The sequence below is a fragment of the Saimiri boliviensis genome, chromosome 3 (assembly GCF_048565385.1).
Source record: "Saimiri boliviensis isolate mSaiBol1 chromosome 3, mSaiBol1.pri, whole genome shotgun sequence".
Lineage (NCBI taxonomy): Eukaryota > Metazoa > Chordata > Mammalia > Primates > Cebidae > Saimiri > Saimiri boliviensis.
In genome coordinates this window covers 152,328,688-152,345,158 of record NC_133451.1, presented here as the reverse complement: position 1 = coordinate 152,345,158, position 16,471 = coordinate 152,328,688, and the positions used below count along the sequence as shown (strand labels likewise).

Genomic DNA, 16,471 nt, shown 5'->3' with positions numbered 1-16,471 from the left:
TTACCTTTTGATAGAGAGACTTAATTTTCTAAATAATAAGACGTACTACTTCAGAAAGCATGAGGGCAACTAAATCAGTCTCTTTCTGCTCATTAATTTTCCTGTACTTTACTCAAAATATAGACAAACATTTATTTTACCTTTTAATGGCATATTATTAAAGTTAAAGCTAATTTTAATAACACTATATACATTAATCTGTCTAATTTTAATCATTTTGACTGTAAGGTAAAATTTTTGTAAACTTTTTATAACCTATTACGATATTCTACTAAAGAACAGATCAATGATCCAAGAAATCCCTGTTATTCTGACACATGGACCCAGATGCTGGCCTTGCATTAGTGTGCTTTTGATACTAATGTTTAATTTACACAAAAACTCTGAACTAATCTTATCCTTCAAAATCAACCCTTGTAATCTCACATGCTCACCTCTTCCAGGATAGTTCCTGGGAATAGAGAGATTGAAGGTTTTAATTTCTGATCCTGTGTCTCCAAAAAAAGCAGTTCATTTTGGTTTTCACCTTCTCCTGAGTCTGAAGACCAGATTTTGACAGACGTCAATGCTCAAAATTGAGCAGAAGTCGGTTCCTTCTTCAGACTCAGAGTCAAAGCATTATAACTTAACAGCACAAAGTTTAGTTAATAGAATATTTATACTACAGAAAGTCCTGTCATTCTCTCTAACATGTCATAAATTAGAACACTGTGATTTGAGCTTTATCTGTGACTGCCCACAGCACTTCAAACCCTGGTATTTGTTAGGTTACTCATTCCATATGTTTAATTGTTAGCATTCTAGTGACAGAACTGTGACCAGACTTATCAGAGTAAGACAATTAACTTTTCTCTCCATCATCAAAAAATAGTAAATGCAAATATCAGATTTGGAAATTTAATATGAAGATAAATAATATCTATAAATTCATTTAAATAGTGTACAGTAGAGCAAAGACAAAGTAAGAACAAGCACACAATAATTTCTTTTCCTCTATTTAAAACAACATCATCACACATTTCTAAGATTGATTTTTGGATACAAAACTGACAACTGACTAGGTAAATTTCATCAGTATAATCTTCAAATCACTGCAACAACTGTACTTACTTTGTTTTCAGATACTTACATGAAAGCCTATCGGTGATACATGGCTTAGAGTCAAAAATCACTAGGAAGTCCCACATTTAAAAAAAATTATTACTACTTAATCCAAGTGAATATCGCTTCATGTTAATAATGGTAAACACAACTAAAGTATTTGAGAGAAATCCCAATCAATGTAATTTCCTTGAGGATAAGACCAATCTTTCCTGAACATTAAGACTTTGTGCTCATATCAAAGTGTTATTCATTCACTAAAAGAGCTAAGACTAATTCTAGTTATAGATTTAATTGAATCATCTTGGAAACAAACAACATTTAAAAATTTCTACTCTCATGTACTTTTCCAAATAACAAAAATATATAATATATTATTTATGTTCAGAACTTATAAAGGTAGTCTTTTACATTAATTTTTTAGAATCTTGAAGCTCTCATAGCTCTCAAGATTATCAGAGGTAAGCAAAAACCAATAACATTTTAAATGGGTGATATCTTCTATCAAATTTTTGGAGGCTTGACAAATGTAGGTTAGGAACTTTGGATAAATAGAACAAGTAATAAAGGTTGAAAATGCATAGGAAACAAAATGACTGTTCATAGATGGAAATCAAAGCCTTCCATTAGAAACTTTAAAAACCATGGTTTATATGTATATGTATTTGGAAGTAAAACCCAGAGGGGAATGAACAGCAAATAAATAAAAATTAAACTCAAATACAAATAAATGAGAAACCAACTCCAAATTTTCCCTACTTTAGTTTACCTTGTAGGCTACAGTGTTAACCAGAGCCTGAAAACATAACAAAAACACACAAGAAAAAAAAACCCCACAATGAATATTTTGTTCCTGATCCAAACTGTAATGGTTTTAAATCCGCCAATACCACTAACATTTTGTACAATTAAGAAAGTCACTTTAAGTACATGACCAGTAAGTACTTTAGTGTTAGTACTATCTATACAGAATAGTAAATACAGTGTGAAGCAATACAAGCATGTACATGAAATTTGTTCCCATGTTAAATCTGGCTTCATGCTTAAATATATTAAAAAAGAATTATCAAACTGCTAATGTGTTTCTTATAATAGTTCTTATTTTACATTCATCAAGACTAAGAGCTTTAACTATGAGATGTTAATTAGTCTAATTTCTCCATTTCTATCATGTTGTAAAGAATACTTTACTATGTAAACATTTTCAAATTTCTATTTTCTCTGTATGTGCACAAAGATGGACATACAGAGAAACAGGAAGAACTACATATGACTTACCCAGATTATCTATAACACGCTCAGACTTTCTATTTTGCCCTAAATCTTGTTTTCTTTATAACCTGTCTTACCAAAAATGCATGTTCCTATCTGTATCTTTCTTCACATGTTTCTCCTCTACTCTCTGGGTTCTTTCTACATTGGTTCAAAATAACCTTTTCAAGTCTGTAATTTGAATTAATGTTTAGATAACTTCTGATTTAGACAGAATTGTTATTTTTCCAGCGAAAAACACATCTTCTTTAGCTCATTTTATATACAGAATTACATATTGTCTATAATTATTATCCTTAGTAAACTTAAATTTTAATGAAAACCCAGGAAGCAAGAAATCCTGAGCTGCCTATCAGATATTAGCATTTTATAAATGAGAACTATTCCATGATTTTTAGAAACATGTTTCCCAATAACATAACATTTTTAATTGGAAATGGCCCAGACATTCAATGAGCATCAAAAATAATTTAAAATTTTTAAATTATACACAAAGTTTACCTACAACATTTATCTCATTTACATGTTCTCAATTCTTTCATTTTTAACAGCTTATCTAGATTATTTCTAAAAACCAATATATTAGACATAGCTAACCATCATTTAAAAATAGTTATTTCTCTGTTAACATTTACTTTTTTTTCATAGCCAGTGAACACCAGTGAACATAGTAAAACCCTTAAAGTTAGCTACATGGCCATTTTCACCGATAACTCAGAAAATTCAACTGTTTTTATTAAACCAACAACATTAAATTAGTGTTACTTACCAAAAAAAAATTACACAAAGATCATTTTGTTTAGCTAGTTTTATAGTTTTATAACCTTTTATGCCAAACTCTTATACCTGAACATATCTAGCTACTGTTGACTTTGAACACAAGCACCACAATATTATGAGCCATAAGATGGCTATTAAGTGGCCAGTAGGTGAACAGCATTTGCAGTGTGCATATGCTGGACAAAGGAATGATTCAGGTTCAGGGTAGAATGAAGCATGCTGGCGTGAGATTTCATCATGCTAGTCAGAACAGTGCACAATTTAAAATGCAAAAGTTATTAATTTCTGGAATTTTCCATGTAATATTTTCATATCACAGTTGACTGGATATCTTAAACCATGGAAAACAAAACCATGAATAAGAGGAGACTATGCTATATAAAATAAAGATACCTGCTAAAAAGTAAAATAGCCATGATTAGGAACATGATTATGATTATTATAAAGGTTTTAACTACAAAGGGGTTGTTTATTCAGTGTTATTTATATGACAGATTCTTAGAACATTAAGCACCAAATATTTCTCTCTGTTTTACTGTGTCATACAAAATGTGGGGTATTCTGAAGTAAAGGCTATAAAGTTAGAGGGAGATGGTTAGACAACCTACTTTCTTTGCAATGTCATCTAAGTTGGGAAAATTGGCATAGGGAATAACTGGATAAAAGAAGTCATTGTAGATGAGTGAAGAAATAACAGTGACCATAAGGACAACATTTTCTAAAAGTGCTTTGAGTGCAGTTGGCTATTTGTTTCTTAGACTGTCTTTGCTTAATAATTAGCATATAAATGGTCTCAACTAGGATTGGAAGTTAACGTTTCATTAACCTCACTTACAATACCTAAAGGAGGCATCCACATTTAAATTCAGAGAGAAAATTAGTCTAACTAAACTCTCCTGAATATGATAATTTCGAAGCAGCCACAAACACATTGAGCACTGACCAAGCATTCCAAGTTTCATTAAGAAACACACACACACACTCTCTCTCTCTGTCAGCAAAGATGAAAAAACTCACTGATGCTATTTTCTCAAAGAAAATATGGAATAACATCTTAATACATTATTTTCTATTACTGAATTGTACATTTTATTTTTATAAATGATATTTTATTCATTTATTTTTTTCTGTCAGGACCATGCCTCTTTTCTTCATTAATTCATTCTCATTCTTCATTTAATAAACATTTTAAGAGCACCTGCTTCAAGTAAACCACAATTTTGTAGCTATTAGGAGGTGATCTAAAGCAAAGTAGGATCAATATCTTATCTTTGTAGGGCCTACTTTATGGCAGAAAAGACAAGACCACAAACAGGAGAAAATTCAAAACAACATGAGTTTTTAAAATCGATTTTTTTTACCATGTGATGAGCATTGTGTAAAGCAACTAATTTTAAAACTCACTGGCATAAAGCAGAACTTGGTAAAAACACACAGGGAGCTCAGAGAGATTTCCACTCTCCGAGAGACAGAGTGAAATGGTTAAGAATAAGGTCACTCAAACCTCAGTTTGTGTTTGGGCTTGGTCATTACCTCCCCTCTTACCTTAGGCAAGTCATTTACTGTCTCATTGCCTCATCTTCCTCATGTGTGAAAAGGGAATTATAATAAGTGTGCCTACCTGATAGGGGTGTTGTGAAGATAAAATTAGCTAAGAAATGTGAGATACTTAGAACTGTGCACTATGTTTTAAGTGGTATAATGTTTTATTTTTTTATGGATTGAGAACATTTTCCAAAAGAAATGACATTTTAGCTAACCGATCCTTCAAATATAGGGATATTTTTTATTTTGAAAAGTGAATTCCTGTTTATGGAAGTAAAACTAGGTTAGTGATTCACCGGCACTAAATATTTAGTGCAAATCCATGAGGTGCTTTAGAATTACAGTGTTTGTATTAGAAAAAGTACTGGACTGAGAGTATAGTATACCAATGATAATTATAGTTTTGTAGTAATAGTTATATGACTTTCAGCAAATTAGAAGTTGTAAATTGTAAACCTCAATTTCCTAGTCCATAAAATCAGATGCAGTGTTGTGTTTATATGTGTAAAGGTTGGGGGAGAGGGCACAGTTAAAAAAGAATTTAAGTACTTCAATAGTGCTTGAAGGCTCATACTGTAATAGAAGGCACTTTCGAGTCTTAAACTCTAAAGATTTGCTCCATGTGTTGTGATTTATGCTTCATAAAATTTAAGAAAGCACAATAATATCTACCAATCATAAAATAGCAGTCTTCTTGAGATTAGGAAAATCGTATGTAGCCAGTCATCAACAGAAGGCATGAAACAGAACTAAAGTTTAATTTAGAAATTTTATGTAGAAATCTTATTCTTGGATCAATATTAACTCTGTGTTTGTATCTCACCTTTGTCTGAAACTTATTTTCTCACCTGCAGGTGAAAGAAAAATACTATCACATTCTTTAAGTTCTGTTTCAAATTGATTTACTTAAAGGCTATCATTAAATAGGCATTTGAGTACAAATTGTATTCAAACTGAAAATTGAATATTGCACAAACATGTAATTAATGTAATATATTCAAACAATAACAAAATATATGAAGTTAAATATTTAAATACCATTTACTTCCCATCCCCATCTAACTAGTTGGACCACCACTTCCATTCCTGCTTTTTCATTTCTAGATATCACTATTAATCATATGCTATTATTCTGTTCAAACTGATTTTTCTATGTATTTACATGCATATATATGTCTATGCAAACCTGCATATTTTCCTTTGTATAAATGGAGCTAATTATAGCTGGAGTAAGCAAATTTCCTAAAATTTATTGTCCATTAGCAGTGATTTTTTTGTAAAACAACTGCTTATAATTTTTGCTCACTATCTTTTTTAAGTGATAAGTCTTCTTTATTGTTTTCCTGTTCTATTGTAAATAATTTTTCCTATATCAAAATGAATTTTATTATAAGTATGTTTCATTGTTCTGTTATTATAAAAAGTTTTAGTTTTATGGAATCAAATTATCATTCCTTCCTCTAAGGCATCCGCATCCTGTGCTCCTGGAGTACTGTATGTGGCGGCGCCACAAAGCTTGGCATATGACGCACATCCGGTCTGCAGCTGCAGGGCCCCACATCACCGGAAGCAGTGTGAAATAACAGCAGAAGTAGGAAGAAAGGCAAAGCACTATAACCAATACTACACAGCACAATGGCCTCCGTAGTCCCCCAAATGTACAACAACATAATGGCCCCTATAACCTCCCTTTGCCCAAAAGTCTCCCCCCACATTACTACACACCATGTTTCCCCTATTGTAAGACTGTCTTATATTAATTTTACCCCCAAAAGATGGGGGCTGTCTTATTTTTAGGAGGTGTCTTATAATAGTGAAAACATGCAGCAGTGGGCTTCCCACAGAAGAGGCCCACCACTGCTGCAGATGTCCAGGACGCTGTATACACAGTGTCACAGGCTGATCACCGCCATCCCTGTATACAGCACTGGAGGCGGTGCTGGACCTGTGAAACTGTATACCGCTGTCTGGGATAGTGGAGGCAGCAGCGCTGGCTGTGAAGGGTGTCACACCTTGCATAGTCCAGCCCTCCAATGGTCTGAGGGACAGTGAACTGGCCCTCTGTGTAAAAAGTTTGGGGACCCCTGCTCTAAGGTAACTGTTTTATAAGCCATTTCTACTTAGCCCATAAAATATTATTTTTCATTTTTTCACACATATATATGTATATGTATATATGTGTGTATGCATATATATATATATTTTTTTTTTTTTAAACCACCTTGATTTTTTTTTTGTACTAGTGAGGTAGAATATTATTTTTAGTTTGTTTTCTTTGTTTTCCCAACAAAGAACGGCTTATTTTCTCAGTATCATTTCTCATTTCTAGTTTTCACAGATTTAAATTTTTATCTTTATCATGTCATGGCTTTTCACCTGAATATGAATAAAACAATTATTAAGCTCTGAATTAGATAAGATGATTTGTGTGTATTACATCAAGAATTTTTTAGGTTAAGCAATAATAATAGCTTATTGTATGTGACATGGTAAAAGCCCCATAAAACTACATACCTCAACCATACCTCGGCTTTCTGTTGAAACTGCTCTCTGTAACCCTAATGTGACAGGCAAGCAGTCCAAACCCAGGCCATCTTGGCCCCTGCAACTTGTAATAAGTAATTAAGGTCTATGATTTCCACCCTACCCAGACAATGTGTAAACAAATGCGTATCTTAACTTTTGTGAACCACTTAAGTAACAATCAGAATGTCAAAAGTCCCCTGGTCCTTGGAATGTCCAGGGCCCCTCACCCTCATCTCTGCCCAGGAGGTGATTTACAGAATACACTGGCCCTCAGAATGTCTGAAGCCCCTCACCCCCACCCCTGCCCCTCACCCTCACTCCTGAGGTGGTTTTATGGGTATAAAAGGTCTTGACACCCTCCTTTCAGGGCCACTGGGTTGGAGAGACGCAAGTCCTCCGTGGCTGCCAGCAATAAAGCCCCTGCAATTTGGCATATTTTTGTCTTGGTGTTGACTTTCTATGCTCGGGCCAGTACAACAGTAGTTTGGATAATTGAGATTTAAAGTGCAAGCAGGAATGCAGTTTCAAAGAAAATCTATTAGAAATAATGCAATATGATCACAGATTTTCTTGCTGTCATTATAAGTTACAAAAAACTACCTCGTAGCATCTAACATGGATCTATACTACAATCTTGAGTAAGAAATGACAATATAATTCAGACTCTACCCTTAAAAAGTAAAGATCTCATGCTTGAGTTTTTATCTATTAAGCTTTGGCAATCACGAGGAAAAAAGAATATGTGGGTCTTCATGTTAAGTGACCTTAAATCAATGATTTTATGATTCTATGAGGTGAAGTACACAAAGATCTTATATGTGCTTTCAAAACACACACACACACACACACACACACACACACACACACACACACACACGTACCTGTGTGTATTCAGTGGGTCCCCAAGACCATCTTCAGGTTCAGTGATTCAATAGAAGAACCCAGAAAAGCTATTACACTCACAGCAATGCTTTATGACAGTGAAAGGAAGTCAATTAAAATCAGAAAGGAAAAAGGCACAGAGGTGCAAGTTTCCAGTTTTCTTCTCCCAGTTGAGTCATATGAACAGCATTTAATCCTCCCAGCAATTATGTGTGACAACACATAGATAGTGTTGCCAACCAGGAAAGCGAATCCAAGGCATGGTGATCAGACATGTTTGTGGGTTTGGTCAAGTCAGGTCTGCATAGCTGGCCTCATTTACTCAGTCTCTTGCCCCTGCAGTGGTCAAAGAGATACCTCATGACCCAAAGCCCCCACCTTAAATTATATGGTTAGCATAGACTACCCAATGTGGTCCTAGATCCCAAGTAAACACACATACACATATCAAGCATGATATTTCAAAAGTTTAGAAGTTATTTCCTAAAAGCAGGTCAAGGACTAACCTTTCTTTGGAATGTGCAGAGTTTGCACAACACAGACCTGCAGAGTAAATCCTTAGCTACACAGTGCATAACTTGTCAACTAAATGGTGATTACACAGATGCTAATTAGGAACAAGAATGTGAAACAAACCTATAAACCAAAAAAAAAAAAAAAAAATCAAATATGCTTTCTACTTTTTAATGCTCTAAAATAAATTTATAAAAATATTTGAAAACATGATCATGGGTGACATTCAAATTTCAAAACCATAGTGAACAATGCACTGTTGCCACGATTTTTTTAAGAAACAAATTTTCTCTAACAGAAGAGGCATATTCTGAAAAAAAATCTCACTTGTCATTTTCCATACAAGTTGAGAAACATGATGAGAAATTAGTAGATGCAATAATGCAGTGCAATCTTCAGAAACCTCTTGAGGATATCAGAAAAATATCCTATTTGAATATTGGGAAGTGAGGAAGTCAATCTGGTCTGATCTATGCAATTCGGCCTTTGAATACCTAAGTTGCTGTCAATCATCCATTCTGAATTAGTTTAGCACAGCAGGAATTACTGACTTATGCAAACCAAACTGCTGCCTATAAAAAAAAGAAAAAAAACTAAACTAAGGAGTTTTCTATTTGCAAAAAGACACATTTATTGTCAAGAAGTGTTTCATTGTTTTAAAGATATCTTTGTAAGTATGCAAATAAAATACATTTCAGCTATTTAACTCTTATATTTGTGCTATAGAACATTAATTAAAAAATATTTACTCAATTTGTTTTTCCTTTAAGTATTTTTATACTATGTAAATAGAATGGACATTGAAGTGCTTCCACGTAATATTTGTGAGATGAAAAAATATATTTTTAAAAATCAAAGTATATTTTTGAACATCATTAATAATTGTAGTAAAGATGTAACTCAACAATAAAATGGTAGTGTCTTCATCATGGCTACGCAAATATTGTAGGCATAAATTCTTCTTTATATTCTTTAACCTTATCCTAGTAAAGACTTTTGTTGAGCTGACTGAGATTAAGGAAATTAAATCATACACCAGTATTCCAATTTGTTTATTTACTTTTCTTGTCAATGAGAAGGTTTTTTAAATAGCTAATTTACCAAAAAAAAAAAAAAAAAAAAAAAAGAAAGAAAACAACACATATATGTCCTACTGACGATTATGAAAGAATTCTATATTAGGAGTATATTTTTTGAAATCTGTTCAAAATTATCTGTATGCTTTTAACAATGATTTAATCCTTTTTAAAGATATGAAAAAGAAATTCTGGGAGTTTTATATAAATGTAAAACAAATTCATATGATATTCAGTTCATATGGCAGATGCATTTTAAAATATTATTCGGAAGTATTGTATGCTTGCAGGGCAATGAACCAAGGTCTCATTTTCCTTCATGATGGTTACCTGCTCATTCTCCTTCACAGAAAAAAAATGAAATAAAATTTAAAAAGCCCAAGAAATTCATTGTTTCCCCAACTATTAGGACGGCAGTAGAGCATGACTGCTAAGATATAGGCTTTGGAGTCAGGTTAGCTGGATTCTAATTTTGCCTTTACCAATTCCCAGCTCTACGACTCCAGAGTGCGAGATATTAATAGTATGCAAGTAATAGGGATTTTTGAGGATTGAATAAGCTAATGCATGAAAAGAACTCAGCATAGTACCTGTATTTTACAGGTATTCAACAAATATTACCAATTCTTATCTTTGGTTTGCTTTATTAATTCAAAGAACCTCCAGTATATTCACAGAATAAATATCAATTGACCATAAAACTGTTTTGAATGAATCTTTCTCCATAATGGAAACAATATAGTGCTGGATATTTCAATAATTAGCGTATTTTTTATATTAGCACTCACCAATCGAACTTTTTGAAAGGAAGAAGAGGGTCTATGCGTGTTAACCCACATCATCGCAATGGCCACATGTGACTACTGAACACTTGAATATAACAAGTGCAACCAAAAAAACTGAACTTTTAATTCCATTTGCTTTTGATTAACTTAATCTAATTAGCTACGTATGGCTAGTGACTACAGTATTATATGGCACATGTCTATATGTTTTATTTTAAGTAAATTTCTCAGCTAAACCCCGATATTTCCAGCTATCACTGCAAGGCAGAGCACACTCAATTGCACTTACATGAAGGAAGGCACTATCCCAGTTTTTTGGGAACTCTCTCTCTAGACATAAGAGTAGAGTATTTTTTTCAACGCTCATCTTTAGAGTAATGAAACCTTGATTTTATATTGAGATCCTGGCTTGTAAAAGCAGAGCTAATAGAAACCTCTCAAACAGGCTACGTGCTGACACTGACTGAAATTCTACATGGAAACGATCTTCAGATTCAGGCAAGCTAGTAGCAAGCAGATTCTATACCTTGATGAAGGAAAATAAAGAAGAGAAATGATGTAGCAGTCCTTGGATTCTCAGGGACCGGGATGCATAACATAGAGAGGTTCAAAATGTTTTCTGTGTGGCTTCCAGAAGCAAGGAGCAATTGAAAGTCTCCATCAGAATTCTCTCTGCATTTAAATATGGTTCCTCTAATACTAGTTTTTAAAAAGTCTCTGATGCTTCCCATTGGCCAAATTCAACTAAAAGCAAGAGAAGAGAACTCTGTTGATGGAGTCCATACAGCTCTGCTTCCAGGGGAGGGATCAGGAAGAAACAGGTTGGAGAGGGGCTCAGCATGAACAAGCGGGAGATACAAATCATATTCTATTTACAACATATTAACAGGACTCTAGAGAGCTATAGGACGATCCTGTTCTTAAACCATGTAGATAGGCCTGCAAAGAGAAAGAAAAATTAAACAAACACATAACAAAACCCATTTGAGTCACAGAAGGTGCTGACAATTTTGTTTTTATATATTTATTATTTATTATTATTATTTTTTTTGAGGCAGGGTCTCACTCTGTCACCCAGGTGGGAGTGGTGCCATCAAGGCTAATTGCAGCCTCTATGTCCTGGGCCTCATTTGAAAAAAAAATTTGTAGACACGAGATCTCACTCTGTTGCCCTGGCTGGCCTCAAACTCCTGGGCTCAAGCGAGCCTCTCACCTTGGCCTCACAAAGTGCTGGGATTACAGGAATGGGCCACTTAGACACTTCTTTCCAATCTACACCTCTGCTCTTCATATTCAATGGGACAATTTTCATATATAATACATATTTAAGATTTTACTTAATCTAGCAAATTTTTGTTTTTTGCAAGATATTTGACTGATGTAAGTTTAAATAGTCTACACTTGTCTCTTCTTTTCCTTTCCCAAAGAAAGCAAAATCAGACCTACGCATGGTGGCTTACACCTGTAATCTCAGCACATTGGGAGACCAAGGTAGTAGGATCTTTTGAGCCCAGGAGTTCAAGACCAGCTTGGGCAACATAGTAAAACACAATCTCCATAAAAACATGAAAAATTTGCTGGGATTGGTGATGCAGTCCTTAGTCCCGGCTATTTGGAAGGCTGAGGTAGGAGGATCACTTCAGCCTGGGAGATGGAGAGTATAGAGAGCTATGATTGCATGACTGCCCTCCAGCCTGAAAAACACAGCAAGACACTGCCAAAAAAAAAAAGAAAATAAGGAAAGGGAAATATATTAATTTTCTATTACCAGTTAAATGAAACCACATTACTAAATAATGGCTTGAACTCAGACATGTACTCTTAAATCAAATACCTTCGAACTTCAAAACTAACAGTAATTATTTGTGTAAAATTTTACAACCACAGACAATATTCACAAACAAAATGAGTTTTGAAAGACAGATGTATATATATGTATGTATATATATATATATATATATATATATGTAAGTGTATCAAAGAGTAATAAACATTGTATAACTATTTCTTATATCAGTAGTTGATAGACATTATTTAATATTTAAACTATGGGATACTACTTTTAGTATTCATTTTATGTTTATGATTATACCAAAGTGAAAATGAAAAAAAAATGGCTGAAATATATTAGTGTCTCACTATTTTTGACCATTAACAGTAAATTAAAAAACAAGTAGAAAATACATGTTCTAAGGGATTCTTGGAATTTTTGCTTTTTATTAAAAATACCAAGTAATAATCAGTTATGTTTTATTGAGTGCTTACTATGTACCAGGCATTTTGTGAAAATGCTCTCAATAGCTTATTGAATTTAACTCAAAACAAAGTGAGTGAGGCTGTCTTACTTCACACACCAGTACATTGTGACTGAGAAGTATTAAGCTGTTGATTGAATGCAGACTTGTACTATGTAGGACAAGATGCAACTCAAGTCCAAATCTAACTCCAAAGTCTTGACTTCGATATAATGCCTTCTCGCTATAATATAATGCCTTTTCCCTTCCATTTTTCCATTTTTCCTTTTAAAGCAAAATACATTTCAGGAGAAACTGAATCTCCCTTTATAGAAATGCTTAGAGCAAATCATAAATTATAATTTTCTAAAACAAGTTAACTGTAATACCTTGCTAGAAAGGAAAATGGATGGTATTTTCTTCCTAACACCCATTTAAGCTCTCTGATTTCACAGTTTCACTGATTCATGCTCTTATATCAATAATACCAATAATAGTATCTTTTGAAAGAGAAGCTTAATTTCATGCTAGACTTATTTAATTGATACCTCTTTGACAATCAAATGCTTTGTTTGAAATCGAGGGAAAGTGAATGCTATTTCCTCTTCTTTTGGTGAAATTGTATCCCAATTGTTTTCCTTGAAAATTCCCTGTGCAAGTACATTTTTCTAGATTTAAATCATTTGCTAGATTTTTATGGGTTACTATGGTAGCTTGTTATAGTAATGGCTCTCAGCGAACTTGTCTTGCTAGTATCCATGCCCTATTTTACTATCTGCCTACAATGAATTTGGGCTTGGTCATGTAAATTGTGACGGCCAACTAAAAATCAGCAAACGTGAAGCAGAGACTTAAACATTGATCTCACCTCCTTACAACAGTGCTCTGAAATATCATGTCATTAAGAGTATGATGTGAGACAACACAAAAAGGGATTCCCAGCCATCCCAACTCCTCTCACTGACCATGATCTCCAGCCAACCCACCAGCTGAATTCAGCTGTGTAAGAAATCTAAGGTGACACTAGTAGAATCAATCTGAAATTGTCTATCATCCATTAGGCTACAGGCAAGATTACTTTATTTCGTTTTACATTATCCTAGGAACATTTTATCCTTGTTTCCCTAAAAAACGTTACATATTTTGTTATTATACAGTAAATTATTTATTCATTTACCAAATTATTTTAGCAAATGTTTGTTAAGAATCTACTATCTATAAGGTGCCATATGAGATGGTGGATTAATAATAGTATTAATAACAGTATATTATTTCTGTCATCATGTCATTATAAACTGGTGTACAATAAAGAAAATAAAGAAGTACATTAAAAACATTTTTGTTACAAATTTGACAAAAGCTATAAGGAAGTGTTCCTTGTCTTAGTAATACTTAGGCCTGGAGGATGAGGCGAACCAATGGTTAAAAACTCCGCCCAATGGCCGGGCGCGGTGGCTCAAGCCTGTAATCCCAGCACTTTGGGAGGCCGAGGTGGATTGATCACAAGGTCAAGAGATCGAGACCATCCCGGTCAACATAGTGAAACCCCCTCTCTACTAAAAAAAAAATACAAAAAATTAGCTGGGCATGGTGGCACATGCCTGTAATCCCAGCTACTCAGGAGGCTGAGGCAGGAGAATTGCCTGAACCCAGGAGGCGGAGGTTGCGGTGAGCCGAGATCACGCCATTGCACTCCAGCCTGGATAACAAGAGCGAAACTCTGTCTCAAAAAAAAAAAAAAAAAAAAAAAAAAAAAACTCCGCCCATCCATGATTAACAGAATTAATGTCACATACTCTAAACTTTAAAAGCTGAACTAACAGACTTCTCTACATATAACTAACAGAGATCTCTAATAACAGAGCTCACGCTTGGGTAAATACTATCACCACTTTATTGATCTAACGATTTTGTTCTCTAGGCAAATACCACAACAACTTTATAGATTCATAATATTTATTGGACAAATATTTGACTTCATTCAAATGTACATTAGCACTCTCATTCTTAAAAGCCTATCTTGAAGTTTGATAATTCATGACCACATAGTCCACTTTTCACCTTCTTGCTCAGAGTCTTAGTATAATGCACCATCTTTCCTAATTTGCACAACATGAGATCCCTGCTTTCTTGCTGGTCACAAATCTTTGAGGAAATGTCAATAATACACAGAAATAAAAGAAAGCTTGCCCTTTTGATGTATTAAAAAACCTGGATGTATTATCCCAAGCCTTGCTTCAGGAGTACTTTCTACTTTCTTTGTTTGTCTCTTGCAATGCAACAGGTGTAACTGACAAAGTATCATTTTTTCCTCCTTTTATTAATTTGTGGTCTATGACTTTTGATTCCAAATTCTGCCCAGGTAAAGAAAAGGGAAAGTAATATTTCAGACAGAGACTTGAGTGCTTCCAGACCATGTTTTTTTTGTTTTTTGTTTTTTGTTTTTCAGAAGGGGAAATAATATTATTTAAAATATTTTAGATAACGAAGCCCTGAAAAGAATTTAATTCTCCTGGGTGGAAATTGTAATGCATTTGATAAGCTAGTTATATTAAAAGGAAGTAGCTTGGTGTTGGTTAAGCATTCAAGTTCTGGAGTCTGATTACTTTGGTTTGATTTCTATCTCTATCTCTTAATAGTTGTTGAATTTGGTCAAATCATCTAACCTTCTGTACCTCAGTTTTCTCAGCTGCAAAATGGGAAACAGAAGATAATGAGTGTTTCTCTCACATGGTTTGTTCCCAGCTGGAGTGAATGCACACTGTGTGGGCTGGCTCATGCTAGCTCTTATTACCATGGCATTATCAAATTTTTTCCAGATTTTCCCTTTTACTGAACTACAGCCCAGATTTCCTCAACTCTTATTCCTCAAAAGTTAATGTTATTTTCCAGTATGATAATAATTACAGAGAACTATGCTTACCTGGCAGGGGAGATATGATGATCATGAAGATGGTTTTCCCAGGGCGAGGCTTATCCATTTCACTCCGGATGTGCTGGCCCCTGTAATATCCCCAACTGTGGAAAACTCGACTGAATAATTTGTGGTAGTTGGGGACTGTGTTCGTGCTTTCCCCTGATTTAAAAATAATAATAATAATCATAATCATAATAATTTCAGAGGATTATGAAAAACTACATAAGCAGAAGTACTCATCAACAAAACCCACATAAATTCTTTAACCAATAAAATGGGATTTTATATTTGCATAAATAAAAGTAATATTCATTTGGGTAACAATATTTTATATTTTGACATATAATCTTTAAAGATTTGTATCTGAGAAAAGATAAAATGGTCCAGTTTTCTATAATCAAAACTTAAGAATATAAATAAGATATAAATTCTTAGGAGGAAAGATTTTTCTAAATACAACAAAAAGTAATTGAAATGAAATACATAAAACCCCTAATTGCCTGCCAGACTGATTTGTATAGATATACTTCCTAGAATCATTGACTATCTCACTGAGAACAGTGTGACATACTTCACTTATTGATTAAGACTACATTCACTTAATTGACTCACTGATGTATGAAGAGGCCTATTTTTCCTACATTACCAGGTCAATTTTCATTTTTCCTTTTCAGTGAAAATTTATCTGAATTATCAGAAAGCAGAAACAAAACTACAGTTGGCAGCTCTTTGTAGTGGAGACCCAGATTCAGAACTACTGACCGTCATTCCCAGGTTTGTGATTTTAGGCATGTCAGGAGCTATGTGATTCAGGCAAATTAATTCCTTTGCTTGTATATG

General features: G+C 33.9%; 1 non-coding gene across 1 annotated transcript; it reads left to right on the top strand.

Moving 5' to 3' along the window:
• The first annotated feature begins 15,629 nt into the window (after nucleotides 1-15,629).
• LOC120367806 (U1 spliceosomal RNA) lies at nucleotides 15,630-15,793 on the top strand. The gene has a single exon (XR_005582088.1). It is a non-coding gene; the product is annotated as a U1 spliceosomal RNA (small nuclear RNA).
• The last annotated feature ends 678 nt before the right edge of the window (nucleotides 15,794-16,471 follow it).